This window comes from Schistocerca gregaria, unplaced genomic scaffold (assembly GCF_023897955.1).
Source record: "Schistocerca gregaria isolate iqSchGreg1 unplaced genomic scaffold, iqSchGreg1.2 ptg000345l, whole genome shotgun sequence".
NCBI lineage: Eukaryota > Metazoa > Arthropoda > Insecta > Orthoptera > Acrididae > Schistocerca > Schistocerca gregaria.
Window position 1 is genome coordinate 297601 of NW_026061808.1, and position 9600 is coordinate 307200.

The following is a 9600-nucleotide window of genomic DNA, read 5'->3' on the forward strand; positions in this document are numbered from 1 at the left end:
GAAAACAGAAGAAGATTATAAGTTGATGTAATAGCCAGTAAGAAGTAGTAAAATAATAGTTTTAGCTATCAATTATTGACTTTTTAGGCGGCTTTGGTGCCTTGCACATGAGCTAGGACCTTAAGATTTTTCATGATGGGAGGACTAGGAGCCATGTTGCACGAAAGAATGTGAAATCTGTTCATATATAGTAAAAACCTAATAGATCCGCCCGTTTTCGTCATTTTGCTATTGAATCGACTTAATGGCAGATTTTCACATTGGCCGCTATTCTCTCTAAAACGGTTACATTTAACGTGTGCGAAGCTATGTTGCGTGCTGCGGAATGCGGAGACACTAAAAGCACCATAGAAGACCACAGAAGAAGCTTCTAAGTTGATGTAATAGCCAATAAGAAACAGTACAATTCAAGTTTTAGTTAACGATTTTTGACTTTTTAGCCGGATTTGGTGCCTTGGACATGAGCTAGGACCTTAAGATTTTGCATGAAGGGAGGACTAGCAGTCACGTTGCACGGGAGAATGTGAAAAGTGTTCATATGTAAAAAAAAACCTAAGAAATTCGCCCGTTTTCGTCATTTGCTATCGAATCAACTTAATGTCAGATCGTCACATTGGCCGCTCTTCTCTATTAAACGGTTACATTTATCGTGTGCAAAACTATTTGGGGTGCTGCGGAATGCGCAGACACTAAAAATACCATAGTAGAACACAGAAGTAGCTTCTAAGTTGATGTAAAAAACACTAAGAGGCATAACAATTCAGGTTTTAGTTATCGATTTTTGACATTTTAGACGGTTTTGGTGCCTTGGACTGAGCTAGGACCTTAAGAATTTTTATGAAGGGGGGACTAGCAGCCACTTTGCAAGGGAGAATGTGAAATGTGTTCAAATGTAGTAAAAATCTAAGAAATCCGCTAGTTTTCGTCATTTGCTGTCGAAGTGACTTAATATCAAATCGTCACATTGGCCGCTCTACTCCCTGAAACGGTTACATTTATCGTGTGCAAAGCTATGTCGCGTGCTGCGGAATGCGTAGACACTACAAGCACCATAGTAGAACACAGAAGAAGCTTCTAAGTTGACGTAATAGCCAGTAAGAAGACGTAAAATAATAGTTTAGCTATCGATTATTCACTTTTTAGCCGGCTTTGGTGCCTTGGATATGAGCTAGGACCTTAACAATTTGTATGAAGGAAGGACTAGCAGCGACGTTGTACGGGAGAATATGAAACGTGTTCATATGTAGTAAAAACCTTAGAAATCCGCCCGTTTTCGTCTTTTGCTATCGACTCGACTTGATGTCAGACCGTCACATTGGCCGCTCGTCTATCTGAAAAGGTTACATATATCTTGTGCAAAGCTACGTCGCGTGCTGCGACATGTGGAGACACTACAAGCACCATAGTAGAACACAGAAGAAGCTTCTAAGTTGATGTAACAGCCAGTAACCAGCAGTACAATTAAAGTTTAGTTATCGATTTTTGATTTTTTAGCCGGCTTTGGTGCCTTGGACATGAGCTAGGACCTTAAGAATTTGCATGAAGGGAGGACTAGCAGCCACGTTGCACGGGAGAATGTGAAACGTGTCCATATGTAGTAAAAACCTAAGAAATCCGAACGCTTTCCTCATTTGCTATCGAATCGACTTAATGTCAGATGGTCACATTGGAGGCTCTTCTATCTGAAACGGTTACATTTATCGTGTGCAAAGCTACGTCGCGTGCTGTGATATGCGGAGACACTACAAGCACCATAGTAGAACACAGAAGAAGCTTCCAAGTTGACGTAATAGCCAGTAACAAGCCGTAAAATAATCGTTTTAGTTATCGATTATTAACTTTTTAGCCGGCTTTCGTGACTTGGACATGAGCTAGGACCTTAAGAATTTCTATAAAGAGAGGACAAGCAACCACGTTGCACGGGAGAATGTGAAAAGTGTTCACATGTAGTAAAAACCTAAGATATCCGCCTGTTTTCGTCATCTGCTATCGAATCGACTCAATATCATATCGTCACGTTGACCGCTCTTCTCTCTGAAACGGTTACGTTTATCGTGTGCAAAGATATGTAGCGTGCTGCGGAATGCGGAGAATCTAAAAGCACCATAGTAGAAAACAGAAGAAGCTTCTAAGTTGATGTAATAGGCAGTAAGAAGCAGTAAAGTAATAGTTTTAGCTATCGGTTATTGACTTTTTAGCCGCCTTTGGTTACTTGGACATAAGCTAGGACCTTAAGACTTTCTATGAAGGGAGGACTAGCAGCCACGTTAAACGGGCGAATGTGAAAAGTTTTCGTAAGTAGTAACAACCTAATAAATCCGCCCCTCTTTGGTTATTTGCTATTGAATCGACTTAATGTCAGATGGTCACATTGGCCGCTCTTTTCCCTGAACTGTTACATTCAACGTGTGCAAAGCTATGTCGCGTGCTGTGGAATGCGGAGACACTAAAAGCACCATAGTAGAACACAGAAGGAGCTTCTAAGTTGATGTAATATCCAGTAAGAAACAGTACAATTCAAGTTTTATTTATCTATTTTTGACTGTTAAGCTGGCATTGGTGCCTTGGAAATGAGCTAGTACCTTACTATTTTGTATGAAGGGAGGACTAGCAGCCACGATGCACGGGAGAACGTGAAAGGTGTTCATATGTAGTAAAAACCTAAGAAATCCGCCCGTTTTCGTCATTTGCTATCGAATCGTCTTAATGTCAGATCGTCACATTGGCCGCTCTTCCCTCTGAAACGGTGACATTTATCGTGTGCAAAGCAATGTCGCGTGATGCGGAATTCGGAGACACTAAAAGCACCATAGTAGAACACAGAAGGAGCTTCTGAGTTGATGTAATAACCAGTAAGAAACAGTACAATTCAAGTTTTATTTATCTATTTTTGACTTTTAAGCTGGCTTTGGTGCCTTTGAAATGAGCTAGTACCTTACTATTTTGTATGAAGGGAGGACTAGCAGCCACGATGCACGGGAGAACGTGAAAGTTGTTCATATGTAGTAAAAACCTAAGAAATCCGACCGTTTTCGTCATTTGCTATCGAATCGACTTAATGTCAGATCGTCACACTGGCCGCTCTTCTGTCTGAAACGGTTAAATTTATCTTGTGCAAAGCTATGTCTCGTGCTGCGGAATGCGGAGACTGTACAAGCACCATAGTAGAACACAGAAGAAGCTTCTAAGTTGATGTAATAGCCAATAAGAAGCAGTACAATTCAAGTTATAGTTAACGATTTTTGACTTTTTAGCCGGCTTTGGTGCCTTGGACATGAGCTGGGAACTTACGATTTTGCATGGAGGACTAGCAGCCACGTTGTACGGGAGAATGTGAAAAGTGTTCATATGTAAAAAAACCCTAAGATATCCGAGCGTTTTCGTCATTTGCTATCGAATCGAATTAATGTCAGATCGTCACATTAGCCGCTCTTCTCTATGAAACGGTTACATTTATCGTGTGTACAACTATGTGGCGTGCTGCGGAATGCGCAGACACTAAATGTACCGTAGTAGAACACAGAAGTAGCTTCTAAGTTGATGTAAAAATACACTAAGAGGCATAACAATTCAAGTTTTAGTTATCGATTTTTGACTTTTTCAACGGCTTTTGTGCCTTGGACTGAGCTAGGACCTTAAGAATTTGCATGAAGGAAGGACTAGCAGCCACGGTGCACGGGAGAATGTGAATAGTGTTCATATGTAGTAAAAACCTACCAATCCGCCCGTTTTCGTCATTTGATGTCGAATCGACTTAATGTCAGATCGTCACATTGGCCGCTCTTCTCTCTGAAACGGTTACATTTGTCGTGTGCAAAGCTATGTCGCGTGCTGCTATATGCGGAAACACTAAAAGCCCCATAGTAGATCACAGATGAAGCTTCTAAGTTGATGGAATAGCCAGTATGAAGCAGTAAAATAATAGTTTTAGCTATCGATTATAAACTTATTAGCCGGCTGTAGTGCCTTGGACATGAGCTAGGCCCTTACGAATTTCTATGAAGGGAGGACTAGCAGCCACGTTGTACGGGAGAATGTGAAAAGTGTTCATATGTACGAAAACCATAAGAAATCCGCCCTCTTTCGTCATTTGCTATCGAATCGACTTAATGTCAGATCGTCACATTGGCCGCTCTTCTCTCTGAAACGGTTACATTTATTGTGTGCAAATCTATGTCGCGTGCTACGGAACGCAGAGACACTAAAAGCACAATAGTAGAACACAGAAGAAGCTTCTAAGTTGATGTAATAGCCAGTAAGAAGCAGTACAATTCAAGTTTATATATCGATTTTTGACTTTTTAGCGGGCTTTGGTGCCTTGGACTAAACTAGGACCTTAAGATTTTGCATGAAGGGAGGACTAGCTGCCACGTTGCACGTGAGAATGTGAAAAGTGATCGAATGTAGTATAAATCTAAGAAATCCGCTCGTTTTCGTCATTTGCTATCGAATCGACTTAATGTCAGATCGTCACATTGGCCGCTCTTCTCTATGAAACGGTTACATTTATCGTGTGCAAAACTATGTGGCGTGCTGCGGAATGCGCAGACACTAAAAGTACCATAGTAGAACACAGAAGTAGCTTCTAAGTTGATGTAAAAAACACTAAGAGGCATAACAATTCAAGTTTTAGTTATCGATTATTGACTTTTCAGACGGCTTTGGTGCCTTGGACTGAGCTAGGACCTTAAGAATTTGTATGAAGGGAGGACTAGCAGCCACGTTGCACGGGAGAATGTGAAATGTGTTCAAATGTAGTAAAAATCTAAGAAATCCGCTAGTTTTCGTCATTTGCTGTCGAATTGACTTAATATCAAATCGTCACATTGGCTGCTCTTCTCTCTGAAACGGTTACATTTAACGTGTGAAAAGCTATGTCGCGTGCTGCGGAACGCGGAGACACTAAAAGCACCATACTAGACCACAGAAGAAGCTTCTAAGTTGATGTAATAGCCAATAAGAAGCAGTACAATTCAAGCTTTAGTTAACGATTTTTGACTTTTTAGTCAGCTTTGATGCCTTGGACATGAGCTAGGACCTTACGATGTTGCATGAAGGGAGGACTATCAGCCACGTTGTACCGGAGAATGTGAAAAGTTTTCATATGTAGTAAAAACCTAAGAGATCCGCCCGTATTCGTCATTTGCTATCGAATCGACTTAATGTCAGATCGTCACATTGGCCGTTCTTCTCTCTGAAACGGTTACATTTATCGTGTGCAAAGCTATGTTGCGTGCTGCGATATGCGGAGACACTTAAAGCACCATAGTAGAACAAAGAAGAAGTTTCTAAGTTGATGTAATAGCCAGTAAGAAGCAGTAGAATTCAAGTTTATTTATCGATTTTTGACTGTTTAGCGTGCTTTGGTGCCTTGGAGTGAGCTAGGACCTTAAGATTTTGCATGAAGGGAGGACTACAAGCCACGTTGCACGTGAGAAAGTGGAAAGTGATCGAATGTAGTATAAACCTAAGAAATTCGCACGTTTTCGTCATTTGCTATCGAGTCGACATAATGTCAGATCGTCACATTGGCCACTCTTCTCTATGAAATGGTTACATTTATCGTGTGCAAAACTATGTGGCGTACAGCGGAATGCGCAGACACTAAAAGTACCATAGTAGAACACAGGAGTAGCTTCTAAGTTGATGTAAAAAACACTAAGAGGCATAACAATTCAAGTTTTAGTTATCGATTATTGACTTTTCAGACGGCTTTGGTGCCTTGGACTGAGCTAGGACCTTAAGAATTTGTATGAAGGGAGGACTAGCAGCCACGTTGCACGGGAGAATGTAAAATTTGTTCAAATGTAGTAAAAACCAAAGAAATCCGAGCGTTTTCGTCACTTGCTATCGAATCGACTTAATGTCAGATCGTCACATTGGCCGCTCTTCTCTCTGAAACGGTTACATTTATGGTGTGCAAAGCTATGTCGCGTGCTGCGATATGCGGAGACACTAAAGGCACCATAGTAGAACACAGAAGAAGTTTCTAAGTTGATGTAATAGCCAGTAACCAGCTGTACAATTCAAGTTTAGTTATCGATTTTTGACTTTTTAGCCGGCTTTGGTGCCCTGGACTGAGCTAGGACCTTAAGATTTTGCATGAAGGGAGGACTATTAGCTACATTGCACGGAATAATGTGAAAAGTGTTCATATGTATCAAAAACCTAAGAAATCCAAGCGTTTTCGTCACTTGCTATCGAATCGACTTAATGTCAGATGGCCACGTAGGCCGCTCTTATCTCTGAAACGGTTACATTTATCGTGTGCAAAGCTATGTTGCGTGCTGCGGAATGCGGAGACACTAAAAGCACCATAGTAGACCACAGAAGAAGTTTCTAATTTGATGTAAATGTCAGTAAGAAGCAGTACAATTTAAGTTTAGTTATCGATTTTTGACTTTTGAGCTGGCTTTGGTGCCTTGGAAATGAGCTAGGATCTTAAGATTTTGCATGAAGGGAGGACTAGCTGCCACGTTGCACCGGAGAATGTAAAAAGTTTTCATAAGTAGTAAAAACCTAAGAAATCCGCCTGTTTTCGTCATCTGCTATCGAATCGACTCAATGTCATATGGTCACGTTGTCCGCTCTTCTCTCTGAAACGGTTACATTTATCGTGTGCAAAGCTATGTCGCGTGCTGCGTAATGCGGAGAAACAAAAAGCTTCATAAAGAACACAGAAGAAGTTACTAAGTTGATGTAATAGCCAGTAAGAAGCACTACAATTCAAGTTTAGTTATCGATTTTTGACTTTTTAGCCGGCTTTATTGCTTTGGACATTTTGCAAGGACCTTAAGATTTTGCAAGAAGTAAGGACTAGCAGCCACGTTGCACGGGAGAATGTGAAAAGAGTTCATATGTAGTAAAAACCTAGGAATCCGCCCGTTTTCGTCACTTGCTGTCGAATCGACTTAATGTCAGATCGTCACATTGGCCGCTCTTCTCTCTGAAACGGTTACATTTGTCGTGTGCAAAGCTATGTCGCGTGCTGCGATATGGGGAAACACTAAAAGCACCATAGTAGAACACAGATGAAGCATCTAAGTTGATGGAATAGCCAGTATGAAGCAGTAAAACAATAATTTTAGCTATCGATTGTAAACTTCTTAGCTGGCTTTGGTGCCTTGGACATGACCTAGGACCTTACGATTTTGCATGAATTGACGCCTAGCAGCCACGTTGCACGGGAGAATGTGAAAAGTGTTTATATGTCGTAAAAACGTAGGAAATCCGCCTGATTTCTTCCTTTGCTATCGAATCGACTTTATGTCATATCGTCACATTGGCCGCTCTTCTCTCTGAAACGGTTACATTTATCGTGTGCAAAGCTATGTTGCGTGCTGCAAAATTCGGAGACTCAAAAATCACCATAGTAGAACACAGAAGGAGCTTCTAAGTTGATGTAATAACCAGTAAGAAGCAGTACAATTCAAGTTATAGTTATTAATCTTTGACTTTTTATCCGGCTTTGGTGCCTTGGACATGAGCTAGGACCTTAAGATTTTGCATGAAGGAAGGACTAGCAGCCACGTAGCACGGGAGAATGTGTAAAGTGATCGAATGTAGTAAAAACCTAAGAAATCCGCTCGTTTTCGTCATTTGCTATCGAATCGACTTAATGTCAGATCGTCGCATTGGCCGCTCTTCTCAATGAAACTGGTACATTTTTCGTGTGCAAAACTATGTGGCGTGCTGCGAAATGCGCAGACACTAAAAGTACCATAGTAGAACACAGAAGTAGCTTCTAAGTTGAAGTAATAAACAGTAAGAAGCATAGCAATTCAAGTTTTAGTTATCGAATTTTGAATTTTTAGACGGCTTTGGTGCATCGGACTGAGCTAGGACCTTACAATTTTGCATGAAGGTAGGACTAGCAGCCACCTCTCACGGGAGAATGTGAAAAGTGTACATATGTAGTAAAAACCTGAGAAATTCGTCCGTTTTCGTCATTTGCTGTCGAATTTTCTTAAGATCGTCACATTGGCCGCTCTTCTCTCTGAAACGGTTACATTTATGGTGTGCAAAGCTATGTTGCGTGCTGCGATATGCGGAGGCACTAAAAGCACCACAGTAGAACACAGAAGAAGCTTCTATGTTGATGTAATAGCCAGTAACCAAAAGTACAATTCAAGTATAGTTATCTATTTTTGACTTTTTAGGCGGCTTCGGTGCCTTGGACTTGAGCTAGGTCCTTACGATTTTGCATGAAGGGAGGACTAGCAGCCACGTTGCACGGGAGAATGTGAAAAGTGTTCATATGTAAAAAAAACCTAAGAAATCCGCCCGTTTTCGTCATTTGCTATCGAATCGACTTAATGTCAGATCGTCACATTGGCCGCTCTTCCCTGTGTTTACTTCGTAGATTCTTATTTAAATTGCGTGTGAGTTTCGTATAGGAGGTGCAATTTTGAGTTTTAGTTACTGTAATCGTAAAATCAGCAGATTGTAGCGCAGTCGTTAGGCATTTGTACAGGTTAGTTGATACATTCTTTGCGTGTTCCGCTTGCGTTATCTAGGCAAGGACTTGTGTTGTTAAACATCGATTAGAATGGACAGGGACTGCGATTGCTGTGTTCGGATGAGGGCTGACTTGGCATCCCTTCCCTCACAGCTGCAATCGGCGCTGACTTCGGTCGCGCAGCTTGAGGCTGTTTCCAATGGGCACCACTGTGGGGAGCCGGACTCGGGTATCACGGGGATGTCAACCTCGTCCCGTCTGTCCCCAGATCGGTCTGCCGCTGTGGTTGCCCCGGTTGCTGCCCGCAATGGGGCTGAGCCCTCGCCTGTGGTTGATTGGGAGGTCGTTCCAAGGCGTGGCAGGCAGCGAAAGGCGTCCCCGGAGGCTGAACAGAAAGCCTCCCTGGTGCGTCTGACAAACCGGTTTCACGCACTGTCTCTGGCTGAGCCAGATGCAGCTGCCTGCCCTGTTTCAGAGGATCATTCTCAGCCTTCAAGGTCCAGGCAATCGCAGAGGGTGGGCTTACTGGTAGTTGGGAGCTCCAATGTTAGGCGCGTAATGGGGCCCCTTAGGGATACGGCGGCTAAGGAGGGGAAGAAATCCAGTGTGCACTCCGTGTGCATTCCGGGAGGAGTCATTCCTGATGTGGAAAGGGTCCTTCCGGATGCTATGGAGAGCACAGGGTGCAGCCTGCTGCAGGTGGTGGCACATGTCGGCACTAATGAATTGAGTCGCTTTGGATCTGAGGAAATTCTCTCTGGATTCCAGCGGCTATCTGATTTGGTGAAGGCTGCCGGTCTTGCTTACGAGATGAAGGCAGAGCTCACCATCTTCAGCATCGTTGACAGAACCGACTGCAGATCTTTGGTGCAGAGCCGGGTGGAGGGTCTGAATCAGAGGCTCAGACGGTTTTGCGACTGTATTGGCTGCAGATTCCTAGACTTGCGCCATAGGGTGGTTGGGTTTCGGGTTCCGCTGAATAGGTCGGGAGTTCACTACACTCAGCTGGCGGCTACACGGGTAGCGGAGGCTGTGTGGCGTGGACTGGGCGGTTTTTTAGGTTAGAAGGCCTCGGGAAAGTGCGGGATGGGCTGAAATGTCAAAGGGTGCTTGGCAATTACAGGACGTGCTTGGATCAAGGA